Consider the following 20,747-nt stretch of genomic DNA (forward strand, 5'->3'; position numbering starts at 1 on the left):
TTGTTCCTTCTTGCAGGGAGCTTCAGTTCCAGCAGCACCATGTGATCAGCAGCAATGCCGGCTCACACAGGAGGCAGGGAGCTGGATGGGCCACAAGGGCCTTAACTCTCCCCCCGCGGTCTTGGAAGAAGGTCAGAAGGGAGTAGAAAAAGGCTGAATTAAGGTCAGAAATTAGCACAAAAAGGCATAATAAGGGTGAGAAATGAGCAGAAAAGGCCAGACTAAAGGTCAGCAATGAGCAGAAAGAGGCAAGATAAAGGCCTGATGTGTGCAGAAAGAGGCAGAATAATGGTATGAAATGAGCAGAAAGAGGCAAAATAAAGGTCAGAAACAAGCAGAAAGAGGCAGAATAAAAGTCAGAAATAAGCAGAAAGAGGCAAAACAGATCATAAAATGTAAATGTAAATTGATACTTGTATAGCGCACTACTCACCCACAAGGGTCTCAAGGCGCTTGTACGAATACCGCTGTGGAACCCATCCTGGCTTTCCCTGTGAGGTGTCCACTCCTGGGCACCCCCAAGGTGGAGGCCAGGCATCCTTAGCGTTGTGGGGGCCGTTGTGGAGATTAAGCAAGCTATTGCCCAGAGTTGCAGAGTGGGACTCCATGATTGGAATAGGCACCGAGGCGAGAATTGTAAGGTCCGTGGAATTTTGAGCCCAAGACCCACCGAGGCGGGGAATTGAACCCTGGTCCCGGGCCAGACCTCTGCATCAGGGTCTGCTGCTCTAACCATTGAGCCACACTCATTGTTGTAAACAAACAAAAAGATAGAAAAAGGCATAATAAAGGTCAGCAATGAGCAAAAAGAGGCAAGATAAAAGTCAGAAAGGAGTAGAAAGAGGCAAAATAAAGGTCAGAAATTAGCAGACGGCAGCAGAATAAAGGTCAGTAACAAGCAGAAATGCTGAAGTAGAGATCAGAAATGAGCAGCAAGAGTCAAAATAAGGTCAGCAACAATCAAAAAGAGGTAGGATAAAGGACTGAAATGAGCAGAAAGAGGGACATTAAAGGTCAGCAACGAGCAGAAAGAGGCAAAATAAAGGTCAAAAACAAGCAAGAAGAGGTGGAATAGAGCTCACAAATCAGCAGAAAGAGGCAGACTAAAGGTCAACACTGACTAGAAAGAGGCAGAATTAAGGTCAGAAACGAGCATAAAGAGGCATGATAGAGGTGAGAAACGAGCAGAATCAGGCAAAATAAAGGTCAGAAACGAGCAGAAAGAGGCAATATAAATGTCTGCAGCAAGCAGAAAAAGTCAGAGTAAAGGTCAGAAACGAGCAGAAAGAAGCAGAATAAAGGTCAGAAACAAGATGAAAGCAGCAGAATAAAAATGAGAAATGAGCAGAAAGATGCTGAATAAAGGTCAGAAAAGAGCAAAAAGAGGCCAAATAAAGGTCAGAAACAAGCAGAAGGAGGCAAAATAAACTTCAGACACCAGCACAAAGAGGCAGAATAAAGGAGACAAACAAACAGAGAAAGGTGAAATAGAGGTCAGAAACCAGCAGGAAGAGGCAAAATAAAGGTGAGAAATGAGCAGAAAGAGGAAAAATAAAGGTGAGCTATGAGTAGTAAGAGGCAAAATAAAGGTGAGAAACAACCACAAAAAGGCAAAATAAAGGTCAGCAATGGGCACTAGGAGGCAAAATAAAGGTAAAAAACTAGCAGAAAGAGGCAAAATAAAGGTCAGGAGTGAGCAGAAAGAGGCAGAATATCAGGCATAAGGAGCAGAAAGGCAAAATTGAGGTCAGAAATGAGCAGCAAGAGGCACTATAAAGGTCAGGATTGAGCAGAAACAGGGAAAATAACAAGTAGAACGAGCAGAAAGAGGCAAGATAGAGGACAGGAATGAGCAGAGAAGAGGCAGAAAAATTAGGAGAAAATGAGCAGAGGAGGCACAAAACCGAAGTCAGCAGAAAGTAGTGTACAGCAGGCAAGCTGGATAGGAGGACCGTTACAAAGAAAGCTGGCACGAGGACTTGCTTGTGTGTATCCCCCTACTTTTTTTTACTGTGTACCTACTGACAAACCCACTCATACACTCATGCACCCACTCACAGACCCACTCACGTACCCACTCACCTATCTAGTCAGACACTCACACACCCACTGACAGACACACTCAGACACTCATGCACCTACTCACAGATCTTTTCAACGACTCATTCAACCACTCACAGACATGCTGAGAATCTCACACACACACAGACCCACTCAGACACTTACACACCCACTCACACACTCATGCACCATATCACAGACCCACTCAGAGACTCACACACCCACTGACAGACCCACTCAGACACTAACGCCCCTACTCACAGATCTACTCAGGCACTCATGCACACACTCACAGACACACTCAGAGACTTTTGCATGCTCTCACAGACCCACTCAGGCACTCATGCACACACTCACAGGCACACTCAAAGACTTTTTCATGCTCTCACAGACCCACTCTGACATTGATTCACCCATTCACAGACCCACTCAGACACTTACGGACCCACTCACAGACCCACTGTGAGACCCACACAACCACTCACAGACCCACTCAGAGTCTCAGACACTCATGCACCCACTCACACAATCTCTCAGAGACTCACACACTGACTCACAAATTAACTCTCTAAGGTTCCAGGTTATAGATAAGAAATAAAAAAATTAAAACACGTAGAAATTCACTGAAAAATCCAAAGGTTACAGGGATATTATCATTGGGAAATAAAATTTCAAAAATCGTAAAAATTCAGGGAATACACCGAAGGTTACAGGGATATTATAGTTAGGAAATATAATTTTTAAAAACTTTACTATGCTCTGAAATAACAAAGGTTACAGGGACGTTTTAGTTAGACTCAGATTTTACTCATACAAAACCATTGAAATCCAGCAGTTATAGTTACCTAAGCTAATTATAACTTATGTCCCATCAATGAACTGCTTATAACCTCACATATTACATCACTCATGACATGGTCAGTGACATCTCAAATGACATCACTAATGACATAACTGATTATTTCATCCACAGACCCACTCATACCCACTTGCACCCCCATACAGTGTCCCCTACATCCAGTCACAGACCCATACAACTACTGACATACACACTCACTCACTCATACAGCCACTCACAGAATGATACAGCTACTCACACACCTACAAAATCACTCACACTCCCATACAGCCACTCACTCACTCACACACCCACACAACCACTCACAAACCCATACAGTCATTCGCAATGCTATTCCCTTATCTTCAAAACCACTTACATACCCATTCACACATCAATACATTCACTCACACACCCACTCACTCGTCTTTACAGCCACGCACACAAATATTTACTGTGCAAAACAGCCACTCACACACCCAGTCAAACAGCCACTCACTTACCAATACATCCACTTATACACCCAGTCACTCTCCCATAAGAGCCATTCACACAGCGTTTCAGTCACTCATACAGCTACACACACACTCCTCCACCCATAAACCGACATACACAGCCACCACATTCACTGATACAGCCACTCACGCAGACAATCACCCACCCATACAGCCACTCAATCAGTCACTCACTCACCCATATAGCTACTCACACACACACGTATTCACCCACACACCCACTCACACACCCAAACAGCCACTCAGACACCCACTCCCACACTGATACAATCACATTGCAACTCAGATGATATATCTTAGAAACAGTTTCACTCAGTAGTACAAAAGAAATAGTAATTTAACTTATACAGCAGCTTAGTATATATCCTTAACTCTCAGAAACTTTTACGAAACACACTCACTGGATGATGTAATCAGTGATGTCATTTGGGATGTCCTCAGTGAAGTCATCAGTGATGTCACTGGCCATGTCATGAGTTATGTAACATGTGAGGTCATAAGCAGTGCATTGCGCAGCCGTAAATTATAGTCAGCTCGGGTAACTATAATTGCTGAATTTCAATGGTTTTGTATAAGTGAAATCGGATCCTAAGTATAACATCCCTGTAACATATATATATATATATATATATATATATATATATATATATATATATATATATATATATATATATATATATATATATATATATATATAGCATCCTGCCACCCATCCTTCTGGGTACTACCTTTCCACCAAGCACCCATCTCACTACAAGACAGAGGTAAGACATTGTTAATCAACAGCAATGGAGATAGAGCCATTATCAGCATGGAAAGCAAGATCCTGTCAGTACAAGCCTTCGGAAATGCACAGCAAACAGGTACGATGGAGGCTGGTAACACTAGCATACCACTAACATTCTCATCACATCCGGTCTTGGACCCTCAAGAGAAGCAATTAAATGCAAGAAGGTCATCTGACCAACCTTTGCCAATTTACAATTGTGCAGCTAGAAACCTGGGCAAGGTTGTGAAATACTGGGAAAGTCAGCACTACCCCAAGTGATATAACAGCAGTGAAAAGCAATTTTAGTTTTTCAGTTATGTGATGTAAGAGAAGTGAATACACACATTTTGAATTTAGAATTAGAACTAAAGTCATACAAACGAAAAGCCTGCTTATGACTCCAGAGAAATAGCATCAGATTGAAAGCCTGCTAATTACTACTTTTAATTTGTGTCCAATTCCAGGTGTGGCACCTTAGAATTGGGAATTACCTGCACATGCGACCAACCTTTGTGGAGTTAAGCTGCAATTTGCCCTGTATTTTGTACATTTTATGCCTTCCCTGCAGCCACGTTTTAGATGCAAATAGGAGATCTTTACCCAAAACTGAATTAGCTCATGAATCATCATCAGGGCTAATTTATTCAGAGAGATATTTGAGAAAAGTTCACACAGCGCAGGGCAGCAATCAAACTTGCTGCATTCAGTTGCAAGAATGGGAGAGAGACGCTCTCACCTTGCACTGGCGATGCACGATGGTGTAATGGTTCCTGTGTAACCGGCAGGATTGTTTTTGTGCAAGAAGTAATACATTGCTGCCTAAATACAATGGGGCTCATTTATTAGCCCCTGCGTCACTTTTGCGCCACCGTGCGTCACTTTTTGTGACGCACCAGTGGCGTAAAACATGCGCCATGATGCGCCATATTTACAAAGTGACGCATCTACCTAGATGCGTCACTTTGTAAACCCCTGCAATACATTATACCTGCGTCAGGTATAATGTATGCAGGGTGGGCGTTCCCACGTAAGTAAGTATCGTAGAAGTGACGCAGTGAAATCTACGAGATTTCACTGCGCCACTTCTAGGGTGCAAATGCGTCAATATCTTGCGCCTGCCTCACAGCAGGCGTAAGACTGACGCAGGCCCTTTCACATGGGGATTGCCCCATGTGAAAGGACACATTGCTGGAGTTGCGTCACTCTTGTGACACACTCCAGCAATGCGTCACTTTTGCGCCTACAAATACGTCAGAAATACTGACGTATCTGTGACTCCTTGCGACATGATGCGCCATACTGTAAATATGACGCATCATTGGAGTCGCAGGGAGGGCGCAGTGAAAAGTGACGCATCACTGTTTTCACGCAGTGATGCGTCTCTTTTCATAAATGAGGCCCAATCTTTCTATGTGTGATGCAAAATGCACTATGCATCGAAAGAGGAGGCAACAAGGAGAAAAAAACATATTTATCCTTGTTATTCTTCTCTGTGGTAGACACACCGATTTTCCTCAGTTCCAGCCTTACAAACCTTATTAAGTCTAGAATTGCATGAATTCTGTACGGGAACATCCATGCTCCACCCATGGAATAACTAGCATTAAGAAGTATAACGCAATGCAACGAAAGATGCTGTGTTGGGTTACATTTCCTTGCAAAGCCAAGTAAGGCCACACAAATCAGGCCTTGAGTGGCTTTGTAGATCATAAATAAGCCTTTGTGTTGCCCTGCGTCGCCTTGGTCAAATCAAGGGCAATGCAAAGGCTTAGTAAACCTGGACCTCAATCTGCAGCAGAACATCACCAGTCTTCAGAGCCTGGATACCTAAGGTCCACTCTGGGAAGACATTTATAACTTGTAAGGAGAGTTTGGTAAACGGTAGAGCGGTATTTTATAGTCGCAAACCTTCTGATTTTGTGAATCACAGGATTGGGGATGACAAAATACCTTGATACATCAGTCCACTAGCTCCTTTAAATGCTAACCTAAAATATTTCACAATCTTATTCATTTTGACTTTCCTAGACTGTTCTTTCACTGCAATAAATAATAGTTTCCCTGACAATTCATGCAATAACCAAGGTCACCTTCAAAACAATGCTCCCACAGAGCAAAGGTCAAGAGTTAACATGTTATCATTGTCGAGTTTCTTTTCTGTTTGGTTTCCAATTATACCAAAAAAATCAGCAATCTTCAAGTAAAAACAGGAATGTGGAATCTGAGAGCAATGTAAAACATTTTCCTGAAAGGCAACCGGGGGGCAGTGACAGCACCATTGCAGACTAAAATTGCAAAACAGTAATAACATGAACACATTTAACCTGTATGGAGTTGGATTTCTAATGACAAATAGATTGCATTCTGACATACAGACATTAAGAAGCATCCTTTTTGAAATGGGCAACCAGGCAAATGTTCCTGCAGCAATAAATGTACTTTTTATGCAAGTAAAAAGGAAACAAATCATTCGACTGCTTGGCTTTCCCATTTCCACATTTACAAAGCAACCATGTGCGAGATGGAGCAAATTATATGGAGAGAAGATAACACTGAAGTAATCGTTAGTGCACAGGTTCAAGGAAACCGAAAGGTGAAATGCAATTGAAATGATGACATGGCAACGTAAAATGTAGTGAAATACATTTATTTTACTTTGTCTATTTGCTGGAGAAGAGGGACCTTTAAATGAATACATAAATGGATGAATGAATGACTGAATGAACGAACGAATGAATGAAAGAATTAAACTTAATAGAGCGCTGTGGTGCCACATTTGGGCATCTTGATGCTGCGGAAAAGAATAAGGGGCATATTATCAAGAACGGCTTTAAAATTGTCGCCGCTTTAGCAGCAGGAAGCTGGAGCTAAAGCGGCGATAATGGGCTTGACAATATACCCTTGAGAATTCCAATAGAAGCCCAGGTTCTGGTGTGAACCTGGGCTTCTATTGGAATTCTCAAGGGCATATTATCAAGCCCATTATCGCCATTTTAGCGGCAGTTTCCTCCCACGAAAGCGGCGATAATTTTAGCGCCGTTCTTGATAATATGCCCCTGGGCATCAAAAGCTTCTCCAAATAAGGTGATATTCAACCACAGAGCTTTAGAAGCAGAAGTCATTTCAAAGTGTAGCTGCCCCAAATTAGAAGAGCTGCCTCTTTTCTGGTGATAGGAATTGGATTCTTTCACAAGACTCTTTGATGGTACAGGGAGCAAAGAGATTAGTCTATAATATCTGAAGTTGGTGTAATCAGCAGATGGCTTCTTCAGCATCGTGAGGGCAATCTCAAACATATGTAGAGCTATGGACACAACATATGCTGTACAGAGGTCAATGGGGACCTTGCCTTCACGGAAAGTGCCACTGAAGGAGTGGAAGAATCTAAGGGGCATATTTTCAACACCGTGCGATAATTATCGCAAATCGCGCATAGCGTATATTTTTTTATCGCCGCCTATCGCTGGATTACTTTGCCGTGTTAGCGACGTTTTAGCAACGCTTTGCTAACAGGCGAAGTACAATCCAGCGATAGACTGCTATATTCATCATTAGCGTGTGAAATCCAGCGATGATTTCACAGTGCTAATGAAAAGCTTGGTAATAGGGGAGTGTGTACTTAACCATACAATCCACCTCCCATAGGCAATAATGCTAGGTTAGGTTTTTTCAGGCGTTATAATCATGCGATAATGGGGGTTAGCGCGCCTTTTGGTATCGCTTCGCAGTTCAGCTGCAGCATTGTTAATACAGCGATGTTGGTTTTGTGAGCATTTCTCATGTTGCCTTTGGAGGGAACGCCTACTTTGCATCTCATTAGCGATATTTATCGCTGTCATGAGATGCGTTGCAGAATCGGCTGCTAACATGTGCTAATGTATGTTAGCGACGCCTTGCTAATAGCATGGGATTTGTAGCGGATGCCTACCCTTTCAATGCAAATTCCAGTACCTAGACAAACCCACAAGGTTCACACGCATTGGAAGTGTTCTGTCCACTGCAGCACTTACACAATGTATGAACACATTTCTCATTGATAATGCCTTCAAAGGATGAATTATTTTTGATGCAAAGCCCAGCCTGAATATGTTACTATATTGGGCTCAGTGTCAAAACATATGGTATAGGCGCTGACCTACTAAAGTAAGCGCCCCATTAATGCCCCCTAGATGCACGCATAAAGCAGCTCAAAGGGGAATTGTATTAAAAAAGGCACCTTTTCAACACAAAACACGTTTTGTGCTGCATATTAAATTCCCAATTTACGTTGTTTTCCTTTGCTTTGTGCTGATGCAAAGCGTTATGAAATCTGAATCTAGATTCCTTCCAGTGCATTACATTGCCAACAGAGAGTGCTTCAGAATACCATGGTGCCAAAGGTTATCTTGGGTGAAAGCCTTTAAGCATATGATACTATCAAGAGCTGCCTCTAACCACCCATGGTAGATATCAACATTGTTCTCCATATCATTTCAAAAGAGGTGGGTGGGGTTTTAAGGGCCTGATTAAAACGGACTGATGAAACTTTAGCTTACACATGTGGTGTAGGTTTGGGTTAACTCTCTAGAGTGGCTGCCAAATTCCTTATGGGTCAATCAAGAAAGGGGAACGGGCACAGAAATGGATAAGAATATTCAGAGGTACAAATGGGGTGCTTGGCCCATGATATATATGGGAGAGGGACGTAACCAATTGTTTAGGCCGCTAAAATGACAGTAAAATCAGAAAAGTGGCAACGTATTGTCACTGGAGTTACATACGTGTTTACGTCTTTTGGGACAATGAAATTAGAACATTCAAGCAAACAAAAGTGACACGTATTACAATAATGCAGGTCCAAATGAGCAAAACGGTCCAGGGAAACAGAAAAATAAATCCACTAATGATGCCTGTAAGAGTGACTGTGAAATGAAATACATGAGTTAGATTTAATTGATTAGTCTAATCTAGTTATTGTGACGGAATCCCGAAAATAACGGCCAAGGGTCTTTCCATCTTGTTTACAAGATCAGTGTGCATGATTTTATAGAGTGAGGGAACCACCATTGCAATGCCAGGTCCTATCAGTTTGTAAAGCCATGTCTCCGTAAGAAAAACCTTTGCTGGGATTTGATGATGACCAGGGCTATTGCAGTCTTGATTTGAAGTAAAGCAGGAACAAGGAACAGCAACACTTTCAGGGAGAGAGAGAACATATGGATACGGACAACATTCAGGAAGCAATGAGAGCGTCATTTCAGGATGGCCTTTGTGTGTTCCCCACTGCACAGGTAGGCCTACTGGGTTCTGATACAGTCCAACATGCCTCAGGATTTGGAGGGTATCAATCAGTGCTTAATTTGTGCCGGTGCTTTCCGGTGCTCAGCACCTGCACTTAATTGCCAGCCATTTTTATAGCTTTGGGGGCCTGTAATAGTATGAGTGGCCACACTTTTAAGAGTGTGATGATTAGTAGTGCGTTGGTGCTGTCATTGGCAGTGCTGCCAGTGGAAACGGATGGTACAAGGTCTAGTGTCCTCCTGTCGAGTGCCCCGGCACTATGTTTTTTACAAATTAGGCACTGGTATCAATACAGCCAGAAAACAGATGCTCAAACAAAACAAACATTTGGCAAAGACAATAGGTCTGGCGTTGGCCGCCAGCCTTTTGGCAATTCTTGTATAGTCATGATTTGTACATTTTACAAAGCTTTAGTATAGGGAAGCTGCCAGACCCTCGCCAAATCCAAAAAAAGACATTTGTAAAAGACATTAATGTGTTTTTGGTCTAAAAAATATACACATTATCATAGTATGCTGTTGTACTGAAGAGAACTACTTTGTGTGTGGATGTGTTTGTGGTGAAAGGGAGGCATGCCATAACTCATAGTGAAGTCAGTCAATGGATGGAGTAAGCTGACACGTTGCCCCTTGATACATGCTGGAGTGGGTGGAAGAAAAATGCAAAACACACCGTCACAGACCAATGGATGAAGCCTGGAAGAAAGAAAGAAAGAGAGAAAGAAAGAAAGAAAGAAAGAAAGAAAGAAAGAAAGAAAGAAAGAAAGAAAGAAAGAAAGAAAGAAAGAAAGAAAGAAAGAAAGAAAGAAAGAAAGAAAGAAAGAAAGAAAGAAAGAAAGAAAGAAAGAAAGAAAGAAAGAAAGAAAGGAATAAAGAAAGGAAGGAAGGAAGAAAGAACACAAAAATGAAAGAAGGGAAGAATAAGAAAAGAAAGAAAGATGAAAAGAAGGAATGGAAACTGAGACGAAAGATGGAAAGAAAGAAGGCAAGCAAGAAAGGACAAGGGAAGGAAAGAAGGAAGGATAGAAAAACTAAAAGGCCAAAAAACAAAGAAGGAAAAACAAAAGACAAAATAGAAAGAAAGAAGAAAGGACAGAAAGAACAAAGCAGAAAAGTAAAGAAGGCAAAAGGGAAAGAAGTAAAAAAAGTAAAGGATAGAAATAACGAATGAAATAAAGAAAGGAACAAAAACAGAAAAAAGTAAAGAAGATATAAAGAAAGAAAGAAGGAAAACATGATGAAAAAATGGATAGAAGCAAAGATAAATGAAAGAAAGATGGAAAGAAAGAAAGAAAGAAAATGGAAACAAGGAAGGAAAGAGGGTTTACAGTAAAAAATATTGGATACTAACAGTCAAATTACTCCAACCCTATGTTTAATAATAAGTGCTGCAAGTGTACTGTAAATAAAACATGATCAAGTTTGGTTTCCTTCCTTTACAAAGCTGTACCATTGGTAATACTGAGTCCAGGAACACAATATGGCATGCTGTGAAATAGAGTAGTCAGATACAGAATGTCCATTCAAAAGTAATTTACAACAGCATTGGCAAGAGATAAGAAGTCATACTTTTGAAATGTACCAATCCTGCCATCATAACAGGCAACACTCAAGAAATGACAACGTAAAAACAGCAAAAAGGAAAACATAGGCACTGAAAGGTACTACTTCGAGTGTGGATGTGCTCCATGAGAAAGACAAAAACACTATCACTTAATGTGAAGTTAACCAGTGACTTAAGTAAGCTGACCCATTGGCCCATGTTGCATGTTGTGGTGGCCAGAAGCAAAATGTGAATGACATAACAGACTAAAGCATGAATAGAGGTGGCTGAAAGCCTCTTTAAGTAAGTACAGTATACATAGGGCCGTGTTTATGAGGCCTTGTGACACTTTTATGCCGCTGTTGCGTCACATTTTGTGACACACCAGTACCGTAAAAAACGTGCCACATTTTGCCCCATTTACAAAGTGAAGCATCTAAGCGGATGAGTCATTCTGTACAGGCTTGCGCTACATTATACCTACGTCAGGTATAATGTATGCAGGGTGGGCATTCCTCAGAAGCAGTACCCTCAAAATTTCCACCTTCCAGCAGCACTGATTCTGTACATGCAACAGAAGGTCGGAGTGGCCAGGCGGGGGGAAGGGTATTAGGAAGAGTGCTGCGGGGAGGGAGACCTGTAAAAGAAAATACTAACCACGCTTAATGTTAAACAGTTGTTAAATCACTAGTTCAATCCGCAAGGTATAAGATTCTCACTATTGGTCAAATCACAGAGACTTATGTAAGATAGTTTAACCTATAATCTACAGTTTTTGTAAGAATCAGACTCATAGAAGATAACACAGGTGCTGTCTTTATAAACTGTGTTTGACCTTGTGATGAGTTTCACCCATAATCTTGTTTCTCTATAAAAGAAATGTGCCTCTGAGCTTAATTTCATGCTCTCATTGATTTGCATCAGGTAAATAAACATGAGATATTGTTTCTTTCATTATGCACTTCTGTAATGTTCTGTACACATTAATATTGCCCACATTTGTTATTTGATAATATGCAAAAAACCAGCCTCCAGTAATTGTACGAAACACTATAAAATATAAAGGTTAGATACCACCTGTTTTCACTACGAACAACGTCCTCAAGACATCGGATGCCGAACCACGGCAGAAGATATTGCACACACGACTTACTCTGCTCATCAATCAGGAAAACTCCAGACAAATGATCCCAATCCTCGAGGCACTGCCACTCAAACAGAAACACGCACAGCGAAGTTCCAGCAATAACGAGCATCCGTTGGTAGCTGTGGTTGCCTTTTATAGCGGAGACCACACCCACAGTGACACGTGTTCGTCAGTGCGCTTCCAGTCTTTTCTACCGCACATTATGAACAATGGCAATGACTAAGGAAATATGAGCATATAAACATGAGCATCACGTAAAGAAGAAGAAAATAATAAGAAAACAACACATAACTAAAATGAACAGGAAAACAAAAGGACATTCAATTTAACAAGAATTGTGTTTCTGCAGTCCATGATGAAAGATGGACTTTACCAATTATCCAGTCACTGGTGAAATGTGTTATTACCGTACATGTGCCCATGTATGCCATAATACTGAATCCTGGAGTACTGAATCCTGAACGTCCATGGACCACATATAATTTCATCAGTACTGATCAATGACATCACACCCTCCTTAAAGTCCATCTCTCACAGAGTCTAGAGGGAATCGAGTGTGTAGAGTGAAACTGGCACAGTAAACGCGGTGCATGAATGGCATGGTTAGGTTCCCAGAAATCTTTGTCAGGGCCATACCCTTTTCATGACACCAAATTCCAGAGCACCCCTTTGTGCTTTTAAACATCTTTGATGGCTTGTACTTTGTTCTCCACACTGTTATTCACCATAAGCATAGATGGTGGCAGGGTACAAAGAGAAGAATTGGCAGATTTCAAGAGAGAGGTGTGAAATACTGGATGTAACTTCATTGTGGGTGGTAAATCCAATTTAAAAGCAACAGGATTAACTCACTTTAATATTGAAAATGGTCCACAGTGTAGAGGGTGAAATCGCTGGCGATGTTTAAATGGTATATTCTTTGTAGATAACCACCCATGGTCACAGGTTAATAAATGGTCTGAATTTGACGTTTTTTGTCTGCAAAATATTTATACAATGTTTTAGCTCTGATAACATTCTGACGAAGGTATAGAGCCATAGTGGACAGTCTCTTTAATTTATGTGCCATGGTAGGAACCTGATCACAGGGTAATGGATGAAGCAAAGGTAAAAAATGAGGGTGTTGACCATAATTCGCATACAATGGAGACATTTGTGTGGAGGAATGTTGTAAATTGTTATAAGCAAATTCAGCTTCCCAAAGGAGATCGACCCATGATTCGGCTGTGGATGCTAAAGAACTACGTAAATATTGTTTTTTTACTTGATTAACACTGTAGGTTTGTCCATCACTTTCAGGATGGAAACTTCTTGACATAGGACTTTAAATACTAAGTGCTGTACACTAAGCTTTCCAAAAACGTGATGTAAATCGAGAGCCTCGATCAGGATGTTTTTGGCAAGCCATGTGTTAGAAACAGGGATTCCCGGTTGGCTAGGGCATGCGCCACAGCCAGGCAGAAACCCCCGCTCTAGTCAGGGCGAGGGAGTTACACACTGAAGAAAACCCCTTCTCACCCCCTTTGGTAGCTTGGCACGAGCAGTCAGGCTTATCCAAGAGGCAATGTGTGAAGCATTTGCGCAACACTCACACACACACGTGGCGACACACTAGGCACACTACAAAAGAGACTTCACACAAGGTTATATAAAAATAGCCTTTGTATTATGTATAACACATTAGAATCACAGAAATATACACTGTGCCAACTGGCACCAGGTCATTATTTACAGGAGACAATGTACAGGGCAGCGCCAATCGGGTCGCTGCTAGAACCATCACCAAGCATAAACAATAAATGTAACTAACCAGTAATAACAGCAAATAGCTACTGGTAAAAGAATGAACCTAGCACTATACCACGATAGGCAAAAATCACATTTAGATCAGGCATGAACCTAAAACACCATAACATGATATTAGGCATGCATATCAGGATTAGGCATAATCATAGAGTCTCATAGGGCATAAAAACACAGTGTGCAGAACATCAGCATGAATGCATCATACACAAACCATACTTAGGCATAGAATCAGCAATGCAAAACTTTGGGAAAAGTTGCACACATTGTAAATGCCCCCAACGTTTCAGGTTCGCCTTTGACGCCACTATGCCAGGGCAGCCCCACTCTGGGACCCTCAACGTAAAGTTTGCCCAACGTTGCAGCTGTCGCTAACTGGCAGTACAACTGTTCAAATTAGCATGTGGTGCTAAGGCGCCTGGGGAGCCCCTACTCTGGGACTCTCAAATTAAAAATATTTCCCACAATGTTGCAGCTGCCCGCTCCTGCGGTGCAGCTGTGTATAATGAGGCAGAGAAACCAACACGGGCACTTCTGGTGCCACTTCCGGCTCCACTCACCGTGCTCCTTCTGCGGGACTCCTTCGGATGTCCCCTCTCGCTGGGGAGGCTTCAGCAGTGTCTCCTTCAATGCGGCAGGGGCAGGCACCGACAATGTGCCTCACAACCCCCTCCGCCGCAATCACCAAATGCTGTGGGACGCGGGGCTCTCTCTCATGCAGGGGAGCTCCTCTTTCTTCACCGGCTGCAGCTTCCACGCCAGAGGGTGCAAGGCCACGCCCACCAGCAGGCCCTTCCTGCCTGACTTCCGGGTCGCTTGTGGTGGCAGCGGCTCTCTCCTTCATCTCGAGCCATGGCTGTGATTCGGGTGATTCCTTCAATTCCTTCCCGTTTTTAAATAAATACAAAGCGGGGTTGGCCCCCTCGGTTAAGCTCACATGCGGGGTGGGCTCCCGCTGAAAGCAGCAAAAATGCAATGCAAATGTGGGATGGGCACCCGCTCTTCCTTGAAACATGGGGCTCTCCCTGGCACACAGGAGCCCCGCTTGGAATGTGGATTCTTCTCCTGGGGGCACAGAAACGCGGGGTAGGCTCTCGCTCAGGCTGTAGGCAGCACAGGGGGAATCCCACACGCCGGTATTCCCTCGGGACATTGATTCCTCAGCAGCTCTGCAGGATCCACGCTTCTTCTTCTTGGGGGAATTAAAATATAGCACTCACAAGGCACTAGGAAGCAGACACAGGCTGGGCAAACATCAGCAGGCAATAGGGCAGCTCAGCCCAACGAAGTAGCAGTCCCTAAAAGCAGTCAAATTTAGCAAGGTGGCAATCCTCCTGGCCCAGCAGCCTTTACTCCAGCATAGTCTCCTCCAAGTCCAGTAGTGTCTCCAAATGTGTAGAGGGGCTACTCTGGGCACAGGCAAGCCAGAACACAGGGACCATCAGGAGTCAACAGCTGGGTCCCGCGGCGGTTCCTCCTGGCAGAGTGTCACCTCCAAGTCAGCACAAGCACAACACACCACTCATGGGGTCACAGCCCATGTATTTACACACCCTTCTGCCCTTCTACTAGAAGGGGGCAGAAGCTTCTGGAAGGGTCTTTGGGGAAATCAGTCCCGACTGGTTTTGGGGGAGTGTAGAGCAGTTTGTTTACCAGGCTTCCCTCCTCCCTTTGTGAGCTGGGGCTAGATTATCCAACACACCACAGGGGGCTGGAGCAAGCATTGTACTGGGCAGGCACAGACCTATTCAGGGACAGGGGACTTCTCCTCCCACTACTCCAATTGCAGATCTTCTATTCAGCCTAGCGCTGACTCATCCTGCCCTACCTGGAGCCACCCACTACTCACCAGCCCTGGTCACTTCTAGCACCAGACATGCAGGCAGGCAGGCACACAGCATACAGAAATGCGAACTTCTGAAAGTGGCATTCCTAAAATAGTGAAAATAAATCTGCACACGCCATTGCGCAGCATTTATACAAAACATGACATATGACATACTTATTTTGTTCCATTTAGGAGCTATCCCATGAGGGGGGGTTCCCAATGTTAACCTAAATAGGGCAGAGAGCACAAGCACTTTGCACTGCTAAACAGTTCAAAAGTGCCCAGAGTCCCAAAACCACCAACGCCATGTTAGAAAAAAGGCTAGGAGGAAGGCAAAATGTTCAGGGATGACCCTGCAAAAAGGGCCAAGTCCAACATAACACCCTTCCAGCCAAAAGCCAGGTTAGACCAATCAATACCTTGATGGACTTCCCTGCTTGGGACGATAGAACACAGACGCGGGCCCGCAACTGCAGGGGCACCTACCAGCACTACGCCATTCTGTACCCCGGTGGTTCCCTCTGTCAGAGCTCCCAGGACCACCTAAGCTACCCCATTGGTACTCCCTAGTGGTCCGTGGCCAGGACCAGGCCCTAGGCCATCCAGATGTCTCTGGTCCTTGCCATCTCACAGAGTGATGGGTGGTAGCCCCAGGCACATAGTACACTTTTACCACTCTACCTCTCATCAGTGCAGTTCTAAACTGCCACTGATCCTCCAACCTGGGGTCCGCACCCTCAGGCTGACCAGAAGTCAAGGGTGAGGCTTTCCTCCCCCTACCTCTCCTTCTGGGGTCCAGCACTCTCCTCCTAGGAGAGGCACCCTCAGAACACCATTCTCCCACCAGTTCAGGACCTTGACCCTACAACAGATCCACCAACCTAGGGTCTAAACCCTCAGGTTACACTGGTGCCAGAGGCGAGTCCTCACTCCCTCTGCACCCCCTTCCAGAGTTCTGCACCCTCCCACCTGGAGTGGTACCCCTGGAAGACAAACCGGGGGGACACTGATTACAGATGTCCCTCCCTCAAGGTCAGGCAGTACCTGAACCTGGCCTCCCAACCCAGGTTCAGGTTGAGCTGGTTGTAGGAGAGTAGGATCTGCTTCTTACAGTTACCCCCACTTTTTGCTGATGTTTCACAGTTTTTTCGACTTAGTCTGACTGGGATCCTGCTATCCAGGACCCCAGCCTAGCTGCTTCCTCTCCAAATTGATTGCATGTACTTTAGGTACACCACAGATTGGATTCTGGGGTACTCTTATAAGTCCCCAGTATATGGTATACTATATACCCAGGGCAAAGGTACCCCAGAGACCTCTCAGGGGCTGCAGCATGTAGTATGCCACCCCTGGGAGACCATTCAAAATGACACCAAAGGTCTGCTACAGCAGCCTGTGTAAGGTGGTGCATGCACCCCTTACTTAGATATAGGTTCACTATATCTATCCTAATCACTGCACATATAAACCTATCAGTCACCCCTTTGACAGGCCTTATAAATCCTGAAGGCAGGGTGCTGGGTTTCATGTGAGAGGGTGCCCATCAATGAGCAGAGCCCCTCTGCAGCTTTCAGAACCTTTATTCCAGGGTTGTTTGTGATGCAGCCAACCATATACTCTTAAGTGCATTATCACCTCGGGGTAAATGCTAACATTAAAACGGCTGCATGGAAACATGTCGTGTTTGGTGTCAAACACCTTGAAATTATACCTCCACACCAGTAACTGGTGTGGGAGGTATGATTCCACCCTACTAGAGGGAGAAATATGACTACACTGGTACACCCGGTACCAGCTTTACAAACCCTGGCATCACAAAATGGATGCTGCCAGCCACAGATACGAGTCTGCCCTCCTGCTGCTGGACGAAACTCTGGCAGGGGATGGCTGGACAATAGGTTTCCTGTCACAGAGAGGTGTGACCACCTCCCAGACAGGCTTTAGTGTATTGGGGCTGGGTGGGTGCATTCTGAGAGTGCTTTGATGTCTGCACTGGGGACACATTCCAGAGTTCCGCACCCTCCCACCTGGAGAAGTACCCCTGGAATACAAACTGGTAGGGACACTGATTACAGATGTCCCTCCCTCCAGGTCTGGCAGTACCAGGACCTGGCCTCCCAACCCAGGATCTAAACCCTGCGGCTAAGCAGACACCAGAACCTCTGGAGCTCTGTTTACAGATGCTCCAGGTTCTCCTGGCACCAGGAGATCCCCCTCCATGGACAACCCATCAGGACAGCCTAGGCTTCCCACCTGGTGTTCCTTAATGGAACCCTTCAGACCTGGGACTGAGGTTGGGGCACTTTGGGACACCACCCCATCTCACTCCTTCTCCTTGGAGACAGGACATGAGGCCCTACAACACTGCCACTACACCGGGACCTAGCTGGGCTACACTGACCCTCTCCCACCACTCTGGGTTAGAAGATTCATGAGCCACTCCTTTTAGGATCACTCCCCAATGCCTCTTCAGACCCTATGGCACTTACCCAGAGGTCTGCCTCCTGTGCAAGCTCCCTGGGGATCAGAGAACCCACACTCCAACAGATGGTGGCGTAACCCCAGAAAACAATTACTGAGTATTAAGCCTGGGCCGTGAACTACGCTCCGCTCGCGGAGTTTACGAAGTTTCGGTAACTTCGCGATTCGCGTAGAGCGCGAAGTTGCCGAATACTATGCAATCTACAGTGTAGCGTAGTTGTTTTGCTTCCTCGCGCACGGTAAACTCTTACCGTGATTCTGTGTTCGCCGACTCGATTTTCTATCCGTTCGCGTGCACCACGAGATCGGTAATATGGCCGCCCGATCACGCGAGAGTGTGCGAACGTGAACACGTCATTCGGACGCGCAAGCTGACTTCCGGCGGCTGTCTTGGTAAGATCGCGATCCCGAACACGCAAAACTACAATCTGGTGAAGAATATCTCACGAGCATCAAAAAACCTTCTCGAAAATGATCATTTTGCTCAGAAAAACTCCTCAGATTGTGATTTGGCTGTAGTCTTTTGTGCAAAGAGGATGGAAGTGCCCCTGAGTCTCCAACTTCCTGTTCCTGTCCAGCAGGCTCCTCCCAGTGCTTTGTCCATGTGCTGTTCACTTTCATTTGGATTTGGAGCTGGAAGGATCACTTTTTGGGTCTGTCTGCTGCATCATATCATTGGATTGGATTTATTTGAGGACTTTTGGATTTGAGATTTAATTTTACAAGTAAATTGGAGAATTGGTGTATGTTTGTTTGATTGGGGCTTGTTTGTACCTACATTTTACTGGAATTTTCATTGTTTTTAAAAATTATTGTTGTGGGTGGACTGTACTTTCAATAGGGGCCTAGTTGTTTTTCTTTGAAATTTCAGCCAGTAGGCCCAGAGGTACCCATGGGTCCATGTTTCTGTGGTGTCTGTTGAATTTAAGCATCATGTAGGGCATGGATGGCATAGGATTGAATTGCTAAATGTGGTTGTGGTGTATTTCACTGTTTGGGTGTGTGTTTTAAATACCTTTGTTGGATGTGTGTGTGTGCTTGATGTGTAACTTTCCAATGCTTTCGTAGCCCTGTCGATTTTCATTTTTGGATTAAAGCTGTGTTGTTTAGCAGGTCTCCTTTGTCTGGTCATATATAGGCCTGCTTCAGTTCATTGTTTTCCATGGCCTGTTGTGACTGTGAGTGGCCATGTGGCTTGTGGCCATTTTGTGGTGGTAGTTTAGTAGTGTGCTTCTTTTTCCATATAGGCCTGCATGTTTTTTTTTGTTTTCCTTGGCTTATGCTTGTTGTTGTTGTGGCCTGGCCATGTGTGTGGCGGACATTTTGTGAAGACAGGCAGTGTGCTTTTGGCATAGGCTTACATTGTCTGTCTTCCATTTCTTGTTGTTGTGGGTGGCTAGTGGCCATTTTGTGGAGCCATCCAGGCAGTGTGCTTGCTTTTGCCATTCAGTTCCAAGCTTGTGGCGTAGTCTGCCAGTAGGCCCAGAGGTAGTCATCACCAAATCATGGGTGCATAAATACTGTTTATGTTGTCAGTTGAATTTTAACACCATGGTTGGCATTGGATTGAATTGCTAAATGTGGTTTTTGAAGTTGAATTTCAGTTTTTGAGTGTGTGTTAATGAAATAGGACTTTTCAGCCAGTAGGTAACCCTAGGAGTTCAGCTCGCGTACTTTTGGCAACTCTGCACAGCGTGACAACGCGGACTTACAGTTTTTGTCTTCTTCGCGCACTCAATAAGCGTGTTCGCGCACGTGCTATCAACTTTTTGTACAGTTCGCGATGCCGAACACGCAGAATTTGCAATCTGGCAAACAATATATCGCGAGCAACATAAAACCTTCTAAAAAATGATGATTTTGTGCATTTTGCTAAAAAAACTCCTCAGGTTGTCATTTGGCTGTAGTTTGGAGCATGGAGTCACTTTTTTTTTTTTTTTTTTAAATTAAAAGATGAAGTAAGTTCCACAGAGACTCCAAATTCTTGTTCCTGTCCTTTGTATTCACTTTCTTGTTATTATTGTGGTGGGTGGCCTGACCATGTGGGTGGTGGCCATTTTGTGAAGCCAGGCATTGTGCTTTTGCCATAGGCCTGCATTGTCTGTCTTGTATTCCTGAACTTTTCTTGTTTTTGTGAGTGGCCTGGCCATGTGGTGGCGGCCATTTTGTGGGACCAGCCACTGTGCTTTTTCCATAGGCCTCCAAGCTTGTGTCCTAGTCTGCCAGTAGGCCCAGGGGTACTACTCATCAATCATCATGGGTGCATGAAAGTTAAACAACTGTTTTTGTGTTGTCTGTTGAATTTTAACATCATGTATGGCATGGATGGCTTTGGATTGAATTGCAAAAGGTGGTTTTTGGGGTGGATTTTCAGTTTTTGGATGTGTGTTAAATAAATAGGGCTTTCAGCCAGTAGGTAACCCTAGGAGTTCAGCTAGCGTACTTTGGGTAACTCTGCACAGCTCGACAACGCTGACTCACAG

Source organism: Triturus cristatus, chromosome 2_2 (assembly GCF_964204655.1).
Source record: "Triturus cristatus chromosome 2_2, aTriCri1.1, whole genome shotgun sequence".
NCBI classification, from domain to species: Eukaryota; Metazoa; Chordata; class Amphibia; order Caudata; family Salamandridae; genus Triturus; species Triturus cristatus.